Source organism: Caretta caretta, chromosome 1 (genome assembly GCF_965140235.1).
Source record: "Caretta caretta isolate rCarCar2 chromosome 1, rCarCar1.hap1, whole genome shotgun sequence".
NCBI classification, from domain to species: domain Eukaryota; kingdom Metazoa; phylum Chordata; order Testudines; family Cheloniidae; genus Caretta; species Caretta caretta.
The window spans coordinates 274,313,253-274,336,270 of NC_134206.1; the positions used below are offsets into that span (position 1 = coordinate 274,313,253).

The 23,018-nt window shown below is 39.9% G+C and overlaps 1 protein-coding gene across 13 annotated transcripts in view; it reads left to right on the plus strand.

The window, feature by feature from the left end:
- POC1B (POC1 centriolar protein B) overlaps window positions 1-23,018 on the plus strand; it is a 124,972-nt gene that overhangs the window by 60,089 nt on the left and 41,865 nt on the right. The window contains exon 12 of one of the 13 annotated variants that reach the window (XM_048835623.2): window positions 622-1,516. The exons of 11 other annotated variants lie outside the window; for them this stretch is intronic. The gene's annotated coding sequence lies outside the window, so the exon portion shown is untranslated. Of the gene's footprint in view, window positions 1-621; window positions 1,517-23,018 lie in introns of those variants that run through there. One more of the 13 variants, XM_048835624.2, reaches the window with a different exon arrangement.

Consider the following 23,018-nt stretch of genomic DNA (forward strand, 5'->3'; position numbering starts at 1 on the left):
TGTGTTATACTCAGTGGCGGATTAGCCACTGGGCCAACGGGGCCTGTGTCCTGGGGCCCTGGGCAATTAGGGAGGGGGGCCCTGGAAAAATGCCCCCCCAACCTTCTCTGCCCACCCGCCACTCCTGCCAGGGAGCCAGGCCCCGACCCCATGCCCCGACAGGAGCGCTGGGGAGGGGTGGGGCAAGCCCCCGGCCCTTGACCCCATTTATCCAACAGGAACACCGGGGAGGGGCAGGTGAGACTGCAGGCAGAAGGGGTGGGGACGGGCTCCCACTTGCTCTGGCCCAGGGCCCCACAAAATCTGCCTCTAGTTATACCCTTTCCCCAATCCTGTGTCTGTCTTGTCTATTTAGATTGTAAGCTCTTTAAGATAGGGTTGGCAATGGGGCCTCATTCTTGGCTGGCCCTTAGGCAATACTATAATAAACATGATTAATAATGAAATTCTTAATATTTTGTTTCATGTTGTAAAACTAACTGGTTATTTTCTAGTAGTTGTTTATGTGAGTTAGAGCTGGCAAAAAAAAATTATAAATGTTTTTTTAATGTGGCAGCAAAACACAGTGTTAAGTGAAATGGTTAAAGAAAGTTTATCAAGTCAGCCTATTCTTTTTTGTAGTTCCTTTAGTAAATCAGCACATTTCTGGGAACTGGAGGTGTAAAAGTTCCAGGTATTATTTCTGTCCCATAACTTCCTGAGATACTGTACTTGTAAGCTGTCATAGGAATGTTTTCCCTGGACTGAGAATCTAAGCTGTTTATCCAAGTTCTCACAGCTGATTCTGAGACACGTAGAAAATGTCCGACAGCTATCAACCCACACATCCAATAACAACTGGTTCCTTCCTCTTCCTGTGGAAGAGTAACATCCTCTGAGAAGAACTGTACCCTGAGGAATGCAAAAACCAGCAGCTAGTCTTTCACACAGGAAATAACTACTAAAGCACTTCCAGAAAAGCGTTTCTTTCACTTGGACTGTCAGCTTGTAATGATCTTTCTGCTGACCTAGAATATGATTTATTACTGGTCTGAATGCCATTTGTGAGTCTTAGTTCAATGGAAAATAATGAAGCTTGTGTTCACCAGTTCCATAAATCTTTAAAACCCCTCTTGTTTTGGATATAGTGGCACAAGTGAATGTAGTTGAATATTTTATTATTCAGTTAATTTAACTGAATTTAAAAATGATGAAAATGTTTGGTGGTGGTTGTGTTTATAGTGTGTGTAATTTGTGTTTTTCCCTTCCCTTAAAAGTTAATGGGTTATATTTTTTTGTCTGAAGTTGTATGCTAAGGCTTTGGCACAAACTGACACAAAACTAGGGAACAAGACATTGAGGCTGGAACAGTGCCCTTGACTTACCCTGTTATTCCTACCCATTGCGTGAGTCTGAAGTTGGTACAGGATGCTGACAACCATGTGTGCTGCAAAATTTGAATGAAATGCTTGTTTAACAAAACAAAAAATAAAAATATTTAAAATTCAAATTGAATAATAAAGCACTTTAAAATAAAGTGTATTTCTCTTTGCAACTGATTTAAAAGCTGTTCCTCCTTTGCTTATCTGACAACTCTCAAGTCAAGGCCGTAGAATTCTGTTTATCCTATTACTGACTACACTGCTAACATCTCGTTCAGTCAAGGAATGCAGCCACCTGCTCCACTTTAAATGATGGAAGTGACTTATGTCCATGTCAGCTCCATTACAGTGGCTCTCCCTGCTGCTGTCATGTTACTCCCTATGTGGTCAATAACTAGCAATAAGCAGCATTGGCGTGCCTATTGTGTTTCTATGCATGAGGAAAAAATACTAATTAATAGTTAAGAACAGAAGGGACCACTGTGATTTTCCAGGCTGACCACCTGCATATCTCAGGCCAGGGAATTTCACCTAGTAATTTCTGCATGAAGCTAACATCTGCTTGAGCTAGAGCATATGTTTTTAAGAAAGATCTCCAATCTTGACTTAGATTTCAAGTGATGGAGAATCCCTTGTTATGCTTTTATCTGTTACTATCAGAAAACGTCTCCTGTTTTAGGTGTTTATGAATCCAGACCACATGAGCTCTTTTAACCTTCTCTTCAATAAACTAAACAGTGTTTTAAGACTCTCAGGGTATGTCTACACTATGAAATTAGGTCGAATTTATAGAAGTCAGTTTTTTAGAAATCGGTTTTATATATTCGAGTGTGTGTGTCCCCACAGAAAATGCTCTAAGTGCATTAACTCGGCGGAGTGTTTCCACAGTACCAAGGCTAGAGTCGACTTCCGGAGTGTTGCACTGTGGGTAGCTATCCCACAGTTCCTGCAGTCTCCGCTGCCCATTGGAATTCTGGGTTGAGATCCCAATGCCTTATGGGGCTAAAACATTGTCGCGGGTGGTTCTGGGTACATATCGTCAGGCCCCCGTTCCCTCCCTCCCTCCGTGAAAGCAAGGGCAGACAATCTTTTTGCGCCTTTTTTCCTGAGTTACCTGTGCAGACGCCATACCATCGCAAGCATGGAGACTGCTCAGCTCACTGTCACCGTATGTCTCCTGGGTGCTGGCAGACGCGGTACTGTATTGCTACACAGCAGCAGCAACCCATTGCCTTGTGGCAACAGACGGTGCAATAGGACTGGTAGGCATCATCATCATGTCCGAGGTGCTCCTGGTTGCCTGTGTGAGGTCGATCAGGAGTGCCTGGGCAGACATGGGCGCAGGGACTAAATTTGGAGTGACTTGATCAAGTCATTTTCTTTAGTCCTGCAGTCAGTCCTATTGAACCATCTTATGGTGAGCAGGCAGGTAATACGGATTGCTAGCAGTCCTATTGCATCATCTTCTGCCGGGCAGGCAAGAGATGAGGATGGCTAGCAGTCCTATTGTACCATCTTCTGCCGAGCAGCCATGAGATGTGGATGGCATGCAGTCCTTCTGCACCGTCTGCTGCCAGCCAAAGATGTAAAAGATAAATGGAGTGTATCAAAACAAGAAATAGACCAGATTTGTTTTGTACTCATTTGCACACACACCCCTCCCCCTGTCTAGGGGACTCATTCCTCTAGGTCACACTGCAGTCACTCACAGAGAAGGTGCAGCGATGTATCTATCATCTAGCCATGTATCAATCAGAGGCCAGACTAACCTCCTTGTTCCAATAAGAACAATAACTTAGGTGCACCATTTCTTATTGGAACCCTCCATGAAGTCCTGCCTGAAATACTCCTTGATGTAAAGCCACCCCCTTTGTTGATTTTAGCTCCCTGTAAGCCAACCCTGTAAGCCGTGTCGTCAGTCGCCCCTCCCTGCATCAGAGCAACGGCAAACAATCGTGCATCTGAGTTGAGAGTGCTGTCCAGAGGAGTCACAATGGAGCACTCTGGGATAGCTCCCGGAAGCCAGTACCGTCGAATTGTGTCCACAGTACCCCAAATTCGACCCAGCAAGGCCGATTTAAGCGCTAATCCACTTGTCAGGGGTGGAGTAAGGAAATCGATTTTAAGAGCCCTTTAAGTCGAAATAAAGGGCTTCATCGTGTGGACAGGTGCAGGTTTACATCGATTTAATGCTGCTAAATTCGACCTAAAGTCCTAGTGTAGGCCAGGGCTCACTATAAGTTTTCCAGATCTTGAATCATTCTTGTAGCTCTCTTTCTGAACCTCTGTCGGTTTTTCCACATCCTTTTTGAAGTGTGGACACCAGAACTGGACAAAGTAATCAGACAGTGGTCTTACCAATGCAGTAATACATATGTAATACCAACTTCCTCCTCCTACTTGATATTCCCCTACTTATTATACAACCAATGATTACATTTGCACTCTCAGCTGTTATATCACACTGCAAACTCTTGTTCAGTTGGTTATATATCATAACACCTTAGTTATTTTTAGTGTCACTGCTTTCCAAGGTAGACCCACTCCCACATTCTGCCAGTTTGATCTAGGTTACTTGTTCCTAGACCATGTGTCCTTGTATTTGGCTATATTAAAATTCATGGTGTTTGAATGAGCCGTGGTTACCAAGTGACCCAGATTACTCTGTAGAGTTGACCTGTCTTTATTATTTACTATTCCACCAATCTTTGTGATCTGCAAACTTTTTCAAAAATTATTTTATGTTTTCTTCTCGATTATTGATAAAGATATTGACTACCAGTGGGTCAATAACAGATTCTATTGAAATTACTAGAAACACCACCATTTGTTGATGATTATCCATTTACTTTTGAAGATTCATCAACTAAACAATTTTTAACCTATTTAATGTGCTACACTGACTTTCTATAGTGCTAATTTTAATCAGAATATTGTGCAGTATGAAATCAAATGTATTACAGAAGTCTAAGTATATTTTGTCAACACGTTTCCTTTTTTTCAACCAAGATTACAGTCTAATCGAAAAAGGTTATTAAGTTTGTTTGACAAGATCTATTTTTCATTAAAGCTCCCTGATTGGCATTAATTATGCTACCATTCTTCACTGATTGCATTCCATACTAGCTGTTCACTGATTTTTTTGCCTGACATCACTGTCAAGCTATCCTACCTAAAGTTTCACAGGTCATTCTGTTTGCCCATTTATAAATATTGAAGCACTAGCTTTGGAGAAATTCCAGAGGACTGGAAACAGTGTTCCAAGATATATTAAAAAATTAACAGTGGTTCACAGGTTCAATTTCTATTAAGATTTTGGGGTGCAAGTTATCTAGTTCCCCAGAATTAAAAATGTTTAAACATAGATGCTGTTTAACACACTCCTTAGTTATTGTTGGAATAGAAATTATTTCTTTACCACTGTAAGATATGAATATACATCCATCTTTCAAAATAAAGAACAAAAATACTTATTAAACACACAGTTTTTGTGAATCATTATTAACAATCTTAACACTGCCATACTATAAATCTACTGCTTTGTTTTGTTTTTGTTCTTGGCGTATTTAAGAAAAATCCTTATTGTCCTTTGCCCTAATAGCCTTAGACCTGTTCCTTGATACCTTTAGCTTCCCATATCAAATGTCTACATTTTATAGCTTCTGATTTACAGTGATTGGTGTCAACTTCCCCTTTGTTTATATCTATAACATATTATTGCTTTACAATATCTATGAAGACACTAGACTCCCAGCCAGCAGTGTGGCACTTTGAGCTGTTGATCTGAGATTATAGTGCCAACTGCTGAGCACTGCAGGTTTTCTTTTTATTATCATTTTAACAATGCTTTTAAAAACATTGTATTCTGTAACATACTGTATGGGTTTATCTGATCCCATCTCCTGACCAGTTGAGAGTGTTTTATCTCCGGACTCTGATTGGAGAGGGTGTGTGTATCTCTCCATGCCCCCAAAGAGGGGAGGAGAAGCTTGGAATTACACTGTCCTTCATGACAGGAGTTAAGCAGCCAATTACCAAACCTGTGTGGGGTACTGTGAAAGCAGGAGGGAGAGCACCCGTCACCCTGCTACTCTGTTGTTAGATGCAGGCTTTGTGTTTTAGTGATATCAACAACTGTTGCAGGAGATGCAAAAACAAAAAGCAAACACCCACACCACTCTTGGGGCTTGTCTGCCCTACAAAATTAACACAACTGTTACTCCTAACTTCAATCCTGTCTACACACAAAACCGCTTAATGCAGGACCTGTGGTGCTATTAATTTGATTTGGTCAGCCCAAAAGGGGGTATAGGCTAAAACTTAAGTGAGCACAACTTGTCAGCTACTAACACAAGCATTCTAATGTAGATGCAGGTTAGTGCCACTCACGTGCTGCAAGCCCTCTAATGCCATCCCACAATTTCCACAATGGGAGTGGGCAGGTGGAGACAAGGCATGAAGAAATCTTGTTTACAGTGCCCAAAAAGACAGACCAGTTTCCCCATAATCCACTGGGAAAGAATTCAAAAGCAGCTTAGCTTACTGCAGTGCTAAGAGCCAGAGGATCTGCACCACAAACAAGTGAATACCATCTCAATGTGGACACAATAATGTGAGTGTTGTTTCACAGTGTGGTTGCTCTCTCTTGAGGTAGACTAACTCAAGAGCAGTAGATAACTCAAGTTAATTCTTGAGTGAAGATTTACATTCAAGGTATGTCTACACTGTGTTAAAACATCCACAGCACTGAATCTCACAGCCTGGGCCAATTGACTTGATCTTGCAAGACTTGGGCTGCAGAGCTATGAAATTGTAGTGTAGGCATTCAAGCTTAGGCCTTAGAGTCTGTGCTCCAGCCCAGACCCAAATGTCTGCAACTGCAATTTCATAGCCTCAGAGCCCAAGTCTTGCAAGCTTGAGACAGCTTATGGGAGCCAGCCGTGGCCATGCTGCCAGTCTTCTAATGCACCGTAGATGCACCATAAAGGCCTGAACTTAGAAGGAAAAAAGCTGTCAATTTCCCTTCAATCTAAATAAAGATGTTAAAAGTAGTCTGTTCGTGTTCTGGGATCTCAAACAGAGGGGAGTTGTATTTGATGGTAATGGGGGTGAGATGGAAGTGCTTGCAGGGAGAATCAGAAATGAACTGGGTAGGGGAATGGGTAGGTTGAATGATTCAATGGCCATTGTAGTCTCCCCTGGATGTTTCTATTCTGGCATTTAGCTGTGATGATTGCATCCTTTGACTGGCCACCTTCAGGTGGCTGTGAAGGTGGAACAATGCTGACATTTACAGGGGTTATGGGATGGTGTTTTTGGTTATGAGGACTTTGGCTGCTCAGTTAACTTGGGAGTGGACTGGTGGAGATAAGGCATGAAGAAATCTTGTTTACAGTTTAAACCAGAACCTAGATGCTTATTTTCAGCTCCAGATATTTCACCGCTAGGTAAGTCTCAACTTATATCAGGCACCTACAGTTCTAAACTTTTAAATAAATCGTAATACATTTGCAATTACAGCAATTAAATAGGTAGTCAAATCTTGTATTTCAGTATGTAAACTGATTATCTATGGGGATCAGAAAGTAGTTCTCTCTCTCTGTACAAAATTAGAAAAGTACAATTTATAATTTTCACATTCTCTTGAAGAAACAGGTTTTGCCTGCTGTTAGAGGCTGAATATCAGGCTAGATGGGCTGATCCAGTATAGCAGGCTCTCTTCCCACATTGCTAAGTAAAAACAAAACATTTTTCATGATGTCACTGTAGCGTTTGGTGATTTTTTTTAAGTAAACATCTGATGCCATGCAATACGTGTATGATAATTAAAAATTGATAGCCTGATTAAATATTCAAATTGGTCCTGTTTGTAAATCTGGTCAGCATTCAACAAATGAAAAGTAGTAATAAATGGGGAGTAGTATAATGTTCCTGTTAATGCATGTCTTTCCTCTACCACAGTTGATCTTAATGTTTCTCTTAGTTATTCCCCTAGTATGTGATGTATAATGTACTATTAATATAATTACTTTAGTAAAGCAATTAAATGGCATCTTTAATTGCTCCTTGACATATTGATCTCATATTGAGCTTTAAAATGTCTTTTAAATATAATTGAGCCCCTAATCCTGCATTCTAATCAGCACAGGTAGACCCTTGTGCCTGTGTAGAGACCGTTCATATTTATGGTACTGCCACATGGGTGGGCCCTTATGCTTGCACAAACAAATGGCAGGATCTAGACCAATGTTTGTACCAACAATATCTTGTGTGTAAACAAGCTGTGCATTTAATCTGATCTCTGTAGATGGTCTCTGCGTATGTCTCATTGCTTTAAAAGGGGTTAGTGCATTTTACTTTGTCTAATGTAGGGAAGCATGTAGATTGGATATAGCATTATAGTCTGCACCTGCCTTAAAAAATAGTTAAAATCAGCAGCCCAGACTTAAAATTCTTGTGTCTTTCATGCTGCAGCTGCTGCTTTTTGCATTAATTCAAAAACAATGCACTCCAAGGTTAATGTGCTTTTCTTGTGAATAATATCCTTGCACTTACATAGTTAGTTTCATCAGAGGCTCTTGTACTGATAAAAAGGTGGGTGAGCATTATCCTATTTTACAGATGCCTTATCCTACAACTCATTGAAATCTGTGGCAAAATTCCCATTAGAAATAGAATCCAAGTTTCAGGACTCCATTTATCCTGTTCTAACCATGAGAGCACAATTTTCTAGACCAAATCTCCAGTTGTTTATTATTGTATAGCAATACAAGAAACTCATATTGTGGGTACCTCATATTTGAGTTTTGTACATACTTCGACTTTCTATCCTAGTCTTGGTATGTACCTGTATTTGTGTTTCAGGTGCTAATGTAACTTAATCATATTAAAAGGAAGTTCATTTAAACTGGAAAAAATGATTTATGTTAGATCTGAAATTTTGTGTCAGGGCTTGGACATGGCATTTTTAGGGGGATACACCAATTTGTGCAGATCTAGCTAATAAAAATGGACACCGAGTAATATAAGTCTTGACAGTTCCTATCTGGAGGTCACTGATGTGAATATAACATTGCATGCCACTGTGTTGTGGAGCAACAGAAGAGTGAACAAGGTTTAAGCAATGTTTGTGAATATAGTAGTGGATAAACTTCACTTTGTTTTTTATTTTGAGCACAAAAGGAATGCTAATCTCTACCAATACTGTATTTTTCTGTGTAGTTGTGTGTTTACTTAAACCCTAACCTCCAAATGTTGTTAATTGTCCAGTGATATATTTATTATTTTTAAATCTGCTATTTGGTGATGCTGCCATTTTGTGTAAAAGATCTGCAGCAATGTTTGGGGAGTGAATTTGCCTGGGTAAGTAGTATGAATAAAACACATCCATAATATTGCATTCGATATAGTATCTTAGTACTCAATGTTCCTATTTTCTTTATACTTTTATACACACACACTCTGCACAGTACATAGTGTTATGCCATTTACATTATGGGGTAATAAGGTTTAAATTTTTCACTTAACTACAATATTGCCACACAGTTAAAATTATGCACACCATTAAATTGATATGCTACATTTACATGCATTTAATGATGTGGAATGTACACTGAATATATAGTGTATTTCTAAATACTAATAAATCCACAGTGAACCTGTTCTTTACTCTTTTTTTTTTTTTTTTTTTTTAAGTTGTGGCACTAAATTACCACATAATTACCATGTTGGTGAATGATAGAATGGGAGTGTCTGTGCTGGTTATAATAATTTTTTTTATAAATCTGCAGCATCCCTGCTATGCCTATTTGTAGCATCCCATTTGTATCTATTATGTGGAATATTACCACATACGGGAATGGAAACTCCACTTGTTTCAACACGTGAACTTTCCTTTTTATGCTTACATTGCAGTTGAAGCCTATGTTTCAATTCACTAAAATTGTGGCGTTCTGGGGATCTGCTAGGACCACTATCCTGTTCTATCAACTGAATTCTTGCCTTTCTGCAGCTATATGACAGCATGGCTCCTGCAGGAGCCCTGGGGCAGGACTTCCTCTAACTTTGTCGTCATGTTGCAGAGAGAAGGGGAACCTTGTGCATGATTTTTTCCCTTTGGGTTTGGAGGGAGGAGATCACACTGCAGCCAGTCCGACCATCTCACAACATCAGTGGCAGGTTTGAATCCCTCTGGAGTTTCCATACTTGGCTTCTACAAGATCTCAGAAAAGGGGCACCATTTAATGGACCCATTTCTTTCCTAACCCATCCCACCCGTTTCCTTGGCCCACGTCTGCATATTTTGGTTTTCCTCCAGTGCCACTTATGGAGAAAAGCACAAAGCCTTAAACATTTTAGCAGTATACATTTGTACTTATTTTGAGGGTAGTTCTCCAGTATTATTCTTTAGTTTAACAGAACTAATTAAGGTTACGTTCACTAAATAGCTGTGACCATTGTGTCTTTTACTTAGACCATAATCCCTATTAACTAACTTTTTTCCCTCTTAGGCCAAAAACATGCACACTCTGACTTCTTTTTAATTCACAAAATTGAAAAGAATTATTCTCAATTTACCAAGAAAAATATGTGAATGTCAGATGTTGGCAGTTAGAAAATAAACCAACCCACCCAGTGATACGTTTTCCTACATAGAAAGGTGTGGGGTACAAGCAGCATTTTATAATTACTTCTAGATGGGCAATAAAATTCCATATTTTTATAGTTGCTTATATGATTATATGTGCAAGATAATTTGAATATTAAAACTAACAGATGGTTTCTAACGCTTAGTCTCTAATATTATTTCCCTAATGTTGGCACATCAGCTAGGCAGAAACTTCCTAAACATACCAATAGTGGCATTAGTTAGTATGTAAATTTGATCTTCAAACTCCAGTAGCCAACAAGTTCCCTGAACAATTGCTCACATTTGTTGTCTTGTCACAGTTGTGATTTGAATTACATCTTGGTGCTCTTTCATGGGCTGCTGGAACCTTGACCCTTCTCCTGGTACCTAGGTATCTGTTTCAATTTGGGGTTTTGTTTTTTCTTGAAGTTGCAACAATAGCAGCCCAAAAAGCTCTAGTCAGCTATAAAACATAGTTCTTTACAGCAACCTTGAAAAATTACATCCAAAGTATTACCAGTGAATTCTCTGGTCTTAGTGCAACCAAACAGAACTTGTCTCTCTATACCTACCAAGCTTGTGTACCACCATGTTTAACACTTTAATTGTTGCTGGACAATGTACATGTTTTGATTGAACTTCTAATAGAATACTAATGACAATAAATGAGATGTCAAAAATATACCAGGTATGTCAGACCACCTTACAGAAACGTTTCTTGAACATTTAGGATGAGATTCTCCAAAACTTTCAGCAATGGCTTAACTCTTCTTCCACTGGCTACAGTAGAAGCAAGGTTAGGCCATTGCTGAGCACTTCTGAAAATCCCATCCTTGTGTTCTACTAGGCTGCATCGAGTATTACATTTATCCATACAAATTAGAGAACATGTCCCAAATGTTCTATGCATTACTAAAACTCCCCAATGAAATGGATTAACATGACCTTTTTCCTCTTACTCCAATTATTGAATAAAAAATTAAGAAAAATAGCATATACATATAGTTTTTCAAAATAAATTTTCAAACATGTTTTCACTTCAAATGTTTTCTCGGACAAGTATTGTTAGAGCACTTTTTATCCTTTTGAAACCTTACTTCATCTGCCATTTTAAATGTAATGTAATGTTTATTAATAAAACTTGAGTCAGGTCACTGAAGTGCTGTCACCATTACATAGTACTATTTCTCATTTTCCTGGCTTGCAGTCAGGGGTTTAGATGGCAAGCTGTGAAATACTATTTTTCTGGCACTAGCATCTGGCTCTTTGGCTGACTCCTCAATCAGTTGTGCTGGCAGCATTGGAGTTGTCTCTGGGTCTCTTATGTGGCTGTGTTGCAGATGGGTTTCTTGTGCTTCTAACTCCATGACATGTTCTTAAAAATGATTTGACTTGGAGGGATTTGCTTTTCTCAACAAAAGTCGAGCTACATATCTGGTGGTGTTGTAGATAGCTTCCTGTTGTTAAATTCTCCCTCCCCCATCTTAAGGGGAGAGTAAACGCGAAACGGATAGCTCTTTTACAATCTCAGATCTGCCAGTGAAGCATGTATGGGGGGCGGGGGAAATCTCTCTCTCAATGGAAAGTTAGGAACTGGGATGCCAGGTTCCCTCCTGACAGCAGCTAAAAATGAATTCTAGAAACATAATATCAGTGAATTTATTTTTATATATAGTTATCTGTTGTATGGCATGGAACCAGAGTATCTGAACACCTCACAAACATTCATTAATTTATCCTCACAAAACTCTTGTGTTGGGAGAGAATTATCTTTGTTATACACATGAGGAACTAATTTACTAGTGACTCTTGTTTGCTGCCTGCTCATGCAGGGATCCAAGGAGCCATCTTATTCCCCCTGCACTTGCTACCCATATCACAAGTAGCAGCATTCTTCCTCCTATACTGAAGAATGAGCAGGCATAGGTGAACCTTAGCTCCCTGCCTTCCTTCCACGCCCATGTACTGGCCAATGCAGTGTAAATTGTGACTCCAAGTCACTCCTGGTCTGCTCCTGAGCTAGTGCAACTATGCCCTACCCCTTACTCAGGGCAGACTGTAAAACTACAGTCTAGCATAGTGCAATTGTAGATAGTCACATTCATATGGGAAGTGTCTAGTATATCAGGAAGAGAACAGTTCTGAATCCCAGTCCAGTGCCTTACCCAAAATACCATTTTGTGTGTGTGTGTGTGCATGGGCACACGCACATCTACATGATCAGAAACACCAAATCTACAGAAGCCACATTGTAGGAAGTCTTCCTAAATGTAGTTGTGGCTCTAATTGGGCTTTGTGTTCTAGAAGAGGTTGTTGTTTGGGGGTTTTTTTGTAAGAGAAAATAGTTAAATTAATAGGAATCTGAAAAGTGCGGTTTGTTTTAGAGACCTTCTGATGGAGGCAACTGTGTGCCCTCATTCAGTACCCAGCTACTAAATATGGGAAGATTCTGTCTAAACCCCTCCAAGAGGGCGCTGCCAGACGTAGCAGCTTCTCTGTGCCAAAGGGATTGGGATAGAAGACACCATTCCCCATTTTCAGTGCTGTGTAAGCACCTGAAGAAGTCTGGTGATTTAGCTTCATCTAGCCATAAGAAATCTGGGGTTTTCACTTCGTGCAGCCACAGTCTCTTCTCCTTCAAGGGCTAGATCCTTGTCAGACTTCCATAAGGAGAAATCAATTCCAAGGTTGGCATCCTTGGTGCGGTGATCCTCTTTACTGCATTCTGCCGTAAACCGTACCAAGTTGTCAATTCTGCCAAGTCAAGGGATACCATCAAAAACAACTCAATTTCCTGCTTTGTCTATGGCATTGAGTTCTGTTCCCCCTGCTGTTTTATCAGTACTACCTACGGCCAAGGTGTATGTGGCGGCATGGGATCTGTTATATTTGTTAGTACCGGATTTGCTACTCGTGCAGGATGACTCTGTCACAGTTTCAAGATAACAGCACCTGTATTCCTCCTCCATAATCCACCAAGGACATCTATTTAAAGGTTTCCGGCTCCCAGCTGTTACCTCTTGGGCAAAGACCCGTATCTCTCTTCCTCCTGACCAGAGATTTCTAAGTTGTACAGCTCCCAGGATTTACACTGTGATATCTCCAGCCAGCCAGACTGCCTAAAAGGCCACTGTTTGTGCTTTGCTTTCTCCTTGAAGGCTAGAAAAGTGTAATTGCAAGTTATCACACAGCTCTTTCTAAGCAAGCGTATTTATTAAGGTGAAAGCATTACAGTAAAAGCATACTAAAAACAATAAAAAACATACACATGAGCTAAAAGGCTTACCAGAGGTCACCCCAACTGCAACCTCAGGCCCTAGTAGGTGTCAGTTCTTCAAAATCCACAACTGAGTTTTTCCCATGGTTGCAAGTTCACAACTGTCTCAGATTCAGAACCAGAATTCAGATTGGGCAGTTCAGCTGTTTCTTCATACAGCTCAGGCCTTTGATTTTGTCTCAGGGATCACATAATCAGCAGACAATGACCCACTCCTCAGGACATAGCTTTGGAAGGCTGGTGTTTAGCGTAGCCAGAGCTGGGGGATTTGCATTAACCTCTCCCCAGGTATACCCCAGGGAATCCACTTCACATAATTATCCCCAAAATCCCTTCTTTTCTGACACATTTTCCATATAGTCCTCTGAACTCCCAGGCCTCGGATCACTTTTCTCCTCTAAAGAGGTTACATACAGTCCTAGTCCACAATAATACATAAATTTTGCATTTATTACAATGGATCCCAAAGATACATAAACTTAATTCCATAATGTTTTTCAATGATATTGTAGGAAATTGACCCTTCTGGAAGTTATGGGGAGTTCCCCCAGATTTGAGGTCCTCTTCTTGTTGGCACTGGACAACGAGATTGTCCTGCAAGTGCCATCCAAAGTCCTACCATCCTCGATACTTATGTGACACTAGACCACCTTCTAGGTGCTGTTTCCCAACTGGAACTATCCTTGATACCAATGATGGGCCAGCTTTACCAACAAGATGCTATTCTCCAGCTTGGTACTACCTGTCAGCTACATGAGGGTTTATCTACAGCTATTCTTCTTCCTTCCTCAGAGGTTCTTACACTAACAAACCAGCCTGATACACTAATATACTCCATGATGAGTCTACTGTCTTTGAGTCATCATCTCCTGTCACCGATGACTACAACATTTACCAGGAGCCTTTGAAGAGGATTGGGGAATTCTCTGGGGATTCAGGGTGCGTTGGTTCAAAACGACCACCATTCATGCCCCTGCTAGTGTGGCTTTGGGGCTCACCAAAATCCTTTGACAGACTCCCTCTTCTTTAGCACACATGGCCAAAAGAACAGAGAAGAGGTATCAAGCTCCATCACAGGGGCATGAATATTTTGACTTGCATGTTATCCTAGTGTCTTTAGTGGTGACAGCTATAAACAAAAAAATTGAGGCAAAGCCAGATAAAATTGATTCCCAAGGACAAAGAGGCTAAAAAATTTTATTTGTTTGGGTGAAAGCCAGTTTACAATTTAGAATGGCAAACCACCACCAAGTTTGTTCTTGGACAAAATGGATGAGGCGTAGCTATGACCTAGCTAACAGGGCATTAGCTCACTCCACAAGGACTTAGGCGGCTTCAGTACCTTTCTTAACTTATATTCCCATTTCTGACATTTGCATTGTTGCCCTTTGGTCTTTGGTTTGTACATTTACCACTCATTATACCATCTCCCAGGCCTCCAAAGACCATGCTAATTTGGGAGAGTAGTGTTGCAGTCCTTGTTTAGATAGACTCTGATACCTTCCTCCATCAGGTTTCAGAGTAACAGCCGTGTTAGTCTGTATTCGCAAAAAGAAAAGGAGTACTTGTGGCACCTTAGAGACTAACCAATTTATTTGAGCATAAGCTTTTGTGAGCTACAGCTCACTTCATCGGATGCTGTAGCTCATGAAAGCTTATGCTCAAATAAATTGGTTAGTCTCTAAGGTGCCACAAGTACTCCTTTTCTTTTTGCTTCCTCCATCAGGAACTGCTTGTGATTCACTCAAGTGGAATGGACATGTGTAATGACTTAAGGAAGGCAGAATAGTTATAAACCTGTTCCATAACTGCTGTTCTTCCAGACGTGTTGCACACATCCATTCTACAACCCCCCTCCTTCTCCTCTTCGTCTGAGTTATCACACATATGGTCTTCCAATTTGCGAAGAAAGTGAGAGTGGTTGGGGCAGCCTGTCCTTTATGCTCCTAGCAGACAGCACAAGCACATGGAGGGTGCATGCTCTTCCCCAAAGGGTGCTGCTATGGGAAAAGTGCTCCAGTTCCAGTGCACTGGCATGCAGTCCATTCAAGTGGACTGGCCATGTACAACACATCTCGAAGAACAGTTACAGAAGAGGTTTGAAACCGTTTTTTCTTTTCTTAGCCCAAATGTGAACTTGCTTATAGAGCCTGATAAAATTCTCATAAGCCATCAGTCATAATGTTTTCTAAGCAAGTAAAAAAGGGAGTTTTTTCTCACTTATTTTTTCTCACACACTTTTTGTACTCTGACAAATGACAAAAGGCTTCTTTTTGGAATGTCAGTCTTTCTATGGACTTCAGCCTCAGTGATGAGTCATACTTTTTTTCTGACAATCAATGCTTTGTTGTTCTGTGTCATTGCAGCTGCTATGGCACTTTGAGTATGTGTGTGTATGTGTGTATGTATATAGATAGATAGATAGATAGATAGATATTTGATAAGCAACACAAGTAGTGCTGCCTGTACTTAAAGTTATAAAACCCTGTTAAGGTTCTTATTGACCCTGTTTTTTATTTGCATATAACTAGAGGTGAATGAAGTTTTTCCACCAAAACTTTTTTTGATGAAAAATGCATATTTGGTGACACTGAAACAAGTAGCAAATTCCTGTTGATTTTACTAAATTATTTTGGCTAGAAGAAAAACCAGCCTTAAATCTGAAAAAACTGAAATGTTTTGTTTTGACATTTTTGAAATGAAATGTTTTGATTTTTGATTCAAACAACTTCATTTCAAAATTTTCTCTTTAATTTTATTTTAAAAATGATCAAACAAAAAATGCTTGAAATCAAAACAAAACATTTTGTTGCAGGTGGAAGAAAATGTTTTGACCAGAAATTAATTTACTCTTTAATTTGCCCACAGAAAATGGAAAAATTTCATTTTTGGTTCAACCGGAAGCTATCCTTTATTTTATTTTATAGCCAGTATATACAAAAATCCATTATTCACCCAGCTGTACTTATAATTTTGCCAAACTTAAACCATTTTAAACTAGAGGCAGAGTGTTGTTTTTTGTTTTTTATGTTTCAGCTTAAACAGCTCTGCCATTTCTGAGAATACAATTAGGGGAAAATGTGTTTTGCCCAGGTTTTAAAAAATGCTGAGAGCCGTTTCACTGAGAAACTCTAATACCTCTATCCTTGAAATTTAGCCTGGTGTCAGGATGTGCCTTTTGCCGTCCCTTTGAAAATTTCCTGAATGTGCCCGAACTATAAGCCTCTGGAAAACAGTGTTTGCATGTCCTCAGTAGAGACTTGTTAGATTTTGGCTGCTAAATTTTCTGAAGACTCCATCTGCAGTGAACTCACAGCTCCTATCTGTGACTAGACTGGTCCTGTAGAGCAACTGAGCAATGTGGGGCTGAGCAGGGTTTTGCCAACAGTTGCTTCTCCTGAAGCCACTCTGACATGGGAACTGAGAGTCAGGAGAGCACAGAGGAGACAACAGTCTCATTCACTACACAGCTCCGATTGATCTCCAGAGCAGCTCCATCCTGTGTACTGAATGAAGCAGCAGTCCCGTAGGAAAAAATTATATGTGGTAATGTAAATGAAGAGTGTCTCATGCATACACACAAAGTGGCTGAATTAAGGTTTCACAGACAGCCTTGATTCTGGCATTTTCTAACTTTTGAGTCATTAACTTTGCCACCTTATTGTTCTTTTAGTGCTGTTTTTTGTATATATAATAATATAATGAACTGCTCTAGCAGATACAATTATATACCATTATAAGAATATAATTCTTTTTCTGTGAACTTTCACTTTCCAAACTGTAGGAACCAAGGAAACAGGTAGAATCCCGAGGGTGAAAGTGTTCATTAGCATGCTAGCAAACTGCTCCAAGGAAGTTGTGTCCTCAAACACACAAGAGGCGTGTAGTATACTTTGAAGTGCTCCAAGGTACTGAAGTTAAATCATGTGAACTACTGGATTTGTTTTTGTACAGAACATTTGTGTATCCAATTTAAAGGAATCACTACTTAAATAGGTTCTAAGACATCTTTGAAAATTGGTGAAAGAATGGAAATACAGCTGCAAACCCAAACAAATTAAAGGAAGGGAAGACAATTGCATATTTGGAGAAAATACGAATCCAATAAGTTGGAAATATCACTGTACTTATGTACGGTTACTTGGCCTAAGGATAAGTTAATATATAACATGTTAATGAACACTAACACCTGGACTCGGCCATGTTTATGCTAGAAAAAATCATCATGTTTTAAAAGTGTTAACTAATATATTAAACACAATTTGCTCTTAGTGTAGACCAGGAAAGCTGTTCTTAAAAAAAACATGCTAGGTGCTAACTCATGGTTACGTACCTCATTTTAAAACACAATGCTTTTTCTTAGTGTGGACATAATCTTAAAGATACACCAGGGAGAAATGGAGCTAGAGAGAGAGACACTGGCTAGAGACCAAAGGCTCTTCTTCTTTCAGGGAAATATTGGAACTCAGTTTATTGGGCTACAAAAGAGAAGACACACATGAGTAATATATAGTCTACAGAAAACGTCCAAACTTCTGTTTCTAAGCTTGGGGTCTTGCTAGCTAGACTTTTGAAGTATTTTTCATCTAGCTGTTTTATGTGCTATATAATATGTTTGATTTTTCTCTTTGCTTTCTACCCTAAACCAAGTAAACTACTTTTATTTAAGATAACTGGAACTACTTGTGTTTTAGTTGTGTAGACTAGTAGCTAGGGAACAACTGCTGTCAGGCACCCCAGAGAGGAAGAAACTGATCTGTGAATATCCTGCTCAGTTGGTGGTACAGGGAAGCTGAAGGATGACGGGATGAGTCACACTTGCTATGTTTTTAGAAAATGTCCTTAGAAATAATGAAGTGTAAAGGGAAAGCTGTGTATTGAATATGCATGATAATGGCTCAATTTGTGAAATTTAGACAAAGCCTGGTCTTGGGCAGGGGAGCAGCACCAGGAGGCATTTTGCCTTAGGGAGGTAGAATAGAAAAGGAGTACTTGTGGCACCTTAGAGACTAACAAATTTTTTGAGTATAAGCTTTTGTGAGCTACAGCTCACTTCATCGGATGCATACTGTGGAAAATACAGAAGATGTTCTTATACATACAAACCATGAAAAAATGGGTGTTTACCACTACAAAAGGTTTTCTCACCCCCAACCCCACTCTCCTGCTGGTAATAGCTTATCTAAAGTGATCACTCTCCTTACAATGTGTATGATAATCAAGGTGCGCCATTTCCAGCACAAATCCAGGTTTTCTTCCCCCCCACTCCTTTTTCCCACACACAAACCCACTCTCCTGTTGGTAATAGCTTATCTAAAGTGATCACTCTCCTTACAATGTGTATGATAATCAAGGTGCGCCATTTCCAGCACAAATTCAGGGTTTAACAAGAACGTCTGAGGAACGGGGGTTGGGGGAGGAAAAAACAAGGGGAAATAGGTTACCTTGCATAATGACTTGGCCACTCCCAGTCCCTATTCAAGCCTAAGTTAATTGTATCCAATTTGCAAATGAATTCCAATTCAACAGTCTCTCCCTGGAGTCTGGTTTTGAAGTTTTTCTGTTGTAATATCACAACTTTCATGTCTGTAATCGCGTGACCAGAGAGACTGACGTGTTCTCTGACTGGTTTATGAATGTTATAATTCTTGACATCTGATTTGTGTCCATTTATTCTTTTACGTAGAGACTGTCCAGTTTGCCCAATGTACATGGCAGAGGGGCATTGCTGGCACATGATGGCATATTCACATTGGTAGATGTGCAGGTGAACGAGCCTCTGATAGTGTGGCTGATGTTATTAGGCCCTGTGATGGTGTCCCCTGAATAGATATGTGGGCACAGCTGGCAATAGGCTTTGTTGCAAGGATAGGTTCCTGGGTTAGTGGTTCAGTTGTGTGGTATATGGTTGCTGGTAAGTATTCGCTTCAGGTTGGGGGGCTGTCTGTAGGCAAGGACTGGCCTGTCTCTCTCACAAATCTTGGGAGACTTAAAAACTTCAAAACCAGATTCCAGCGAGAGACTGTTGAATTAGAATTCATTTGCAAATTGGATACAATTAACTTAGGCTTGAATAGAGACTGGGAGTGGCCAAGTCATTATGCAAGGTAACCTATTTCCCCTTGTTTCTCTCCCCCCCCCCCCCCATTCCTCAGACGTTCTTGTTAAACCCTGGATTTGTGCTGGAAATGGCGCACCTTGATTATCATACACATTGTAAGGAGAGTGATCACTTTAGATAAGCTGTTCCCAACAGGAGAGTGGGTTTGTGGCGGGGGTGGGGAGAAAACCTGGATTTGTGCTGGAAATGGCGCACCTTGATTATCATACACATTGTAAGGAGAGTGATCACTTTAGATAAGCTATTACCAGCAGGAGAGTGGGGTGGGGGGAGAGAAAACCTTTTGTAGTGGTAAACACCCATTTTTTCATGGTTTGTATGTATAAGAACATCTTCTGTATTTTCCACGGTATGCATCCGATGAAGTGAGCTGTAGCTCACGAAAGCTTATGCTCAAATAAATTGGTTAGTCTCTAAGGTGCCACAAGTACTCCTTTTCTTTTTGCGAATACAGACTAACACGGCTGTTACTCTGAAACCGGAGGTAGAATAGCTACTTTAGAATAGCTACTTGGAGTGGTTGTACAGTGGCTTTGCACTAATGTGCAAATGGCCCTTTGAGGGGTGCAACATAGTCTTCTCCGATGCAGCTGGCCAGCTCTGCTGTTGTGTTTATAAGGAGCACAGGGATTGGAGCTGTGGTTCCACCTCTTCTCCACCCCATTTGGAGCACCATACTCCTCCACAGATGGCAGAGCAGGAGGAGCTCTTACCCTGGAGTACATGGGATGCAATTCTGCTTGGCTCCTTTATGCATGCAGTGCAAAGTGATGGGTAGGTTCTTCATGTCCTCCTCTTCTCCTATCCCCTGCTCACCCACATAAAGGCAAGGCCAAAACTGACCTTCAGTGATTTTCTCCTGTCTTTTTTCCCCACTGAGGTTTGGTGCTCCAGATACATACATATTTCATTTGCTCCTCCCTCCAAGTACAATGCACACTAATTAAGACAGGTTTTTCCCAGCTACCTGAAATCAAAAGGTTATGAGCTTAACTCCAAGAGTTAATTTTTTTTAAATTAATGTCTATGTGATTTGGCTTTGGAACATAAAGCTGAATGAATTGTGTCTGGCCTGTCTTCCCTAGTGTTAACTAGTTATCAAAGTGGGGCCCTTCATTAATTGACATTTTATGTAGAGGTTTGTCTCCTCATAATGAATCATTGGCTCAACCGCCACTGTTTCCTTGCAAAAACAATGAGGAGTCTTTGTGGCACCTTAGAGACTAACAAATTTATTTGGGCATAAGCTTTCGTGGACTAGAACCCACTTCATCAGATACTCTGCATCTGATGAAGTGGGTTCCACGAAAGCTTATGCCCAAATAAATTTTAGTCTCTAAGGTGTCACAAAGACTCCTCGTTGTTTTTGCTGATACAGACTAACACGGCTACCACTCTGAAACCTTTCATAATGACAGGTTTCAGAGTAGCAGCCGTGTTAATCTGTATTTGCAAAAAGAAAAGGAGTACTTGTGGCACCTTAGAGACTAACCAATTTATTTGAGCATAAGCTTTTGTGAGCTACAGCTCACTTCATCAGATGCATTCAGTGGAAAATACAGTGGGGAGATTTATATACACAGAGAACATGAAAAAATGGGTGTTACCATACACACTGTAATGAGAGTGATCAGGTAAGGTGAGCTATTACCAGCAGGAGAGCGGGTGGAGGGGGGGGAACCTTTTGTAGTGATAATCAAGGTGGGCCATTTCCAGCAGTTGACAAGAACGTCTGAGGAACAGTTAAGGGAGGGGAGGGGGCGATAAACATGGGGAAATAGTTTTACTTTGTGTAATGACCCATCCACTCCCAGTCTGTATTCATAGCTGTAGCTCACGAAAGCTTATGCTCAAATAAATTTGTTAGTCTGTAAGGTGCCACAAGTACTCCTTTTCTTTTCACTCTGAAACCTGTTTCCTTGCAGAGTCTAGTTAGGTGTATGTGGCAGTTTGTCTAAGGTTTATTTTTAGCTTATCCCTTTCTAATATCCAAGACAGGACAAAATACCACTCCCAGTACTGGAAAACATGATCTGGCGCCAAGTAGATACAATTTTCTGATTCAGATATTTTTCTTATGTTGCCAGTTACTGGAAAAAGAACATTCTTTTTCTCATACAGCTAAGAGAAAGTTCTGTAAGCTGAGTCTGCTCTATCAAAGCACTTTTTAGCACGGACAAAGACAAAGCCAACTCATCATATAAAGCTTTACTGTTAATTCTACCTATAAGATGTTTCCTTGTATGTGTACATATATAGTCTGAAGTAATTCGCTGTAAATTAAAATTGGCTAGTTTATTTTGATTGTGAATAGTGGGAATATTTCAGTGGTTTCATGTTATCCGTCCTCAGTTTTAAGAGCTTCCTGCTGCATCTATTTACAGATAAATTGAGGACCAGCCTTTACTACATTCCTTTACCTTTTTTACCATCGTGTGCACATTGTTATTTTTAGTCCCTGAGGTCCGCATATGTATTTTTGTAATTTATTAAAGTATTTCAATATGCTTCTTCCTGAATTGTTATATTTAGAATTGACTCTCTGGTAGGGAGTTTCCCACCTTTGGAAATGGAACCTTTAATGGTTTCAGTCTCCCGTGTGGTGGTTGCATTTTTTGTTTGATTTTTTGTTTTTTTTCACCAATGTTGCTTTGCTGGTGGAAGAAAATTGAACCTTAGCCAATTTGTTTTTTCTCTAAACACTTAAGTAAATGGTCAAATCTGATTAAAATGGTGGGGGGGGGTTCTGTTTCTAATTCCAATTATACTTTGTTTACATAGCACTTGTATACTTGCAGTAACTTTATCAAAATTTAGTTTTAGGATAAATCAAGAAAATAAGAATATTAGGGAAATGGAGTCAAATAACAAAAGAAACTAAGTCCCTGATCCTGCGATGGGATTTGCATGTGTAAATCTATATTCATACAGGGAATCCCATTGATATGAAGCATGTGAGTCCATGCATGTGGATCCTTTTGCAGGACTGGGTCCTGAATATACAGGGAAAACTGTGATTCAAGCTATAAACAAAGTTCTGTCAGTTGAACAAAGTGAACAAGCGGGGGAGGGGGGGGGAAGAAACTCTATCTCTGACAACTATAGAAATTGTGGGTATTAGTGGTACTATAGGAGGTTTTAAAGAAACAAAACTTCAGACATAAGTGATTTGTTTTTAAGTTGACTTTGATCCCTAAAGTATATCATATAGTTTTGTGTGTGTGTACAGAAATCAGGACTATAGAAGTTTTTGTCATTTGCAAGCAAAACTGCATTTCTTTTGATTTGGGAAATAAATTATATATACTTGATTACCTACACCTACACTGTACTAGTGTATCCATTACAACCTAGATCTCATGCTCTCCACAGTGAGCGGAACATAAACATTGCCACAAGGCCCCTGGTTTCTCCAGCAGTCTATTGCAGCAGAATTTTTAAAATGGATGGTTTTACTGACTTAAATACGAAAATACCTTTTGCATATTTTGATGTTAAATGCAATTTGTTTTACTCTCCCCCTAAAATTTTGATTTTTCAATATGCTGTCAGGTCTTGTCTTGTATTGTACAAAACTCCATTGTAAAGTTGTCACTGTGAAGCTGGAGATTTTAATAGCTGGGTACAGGG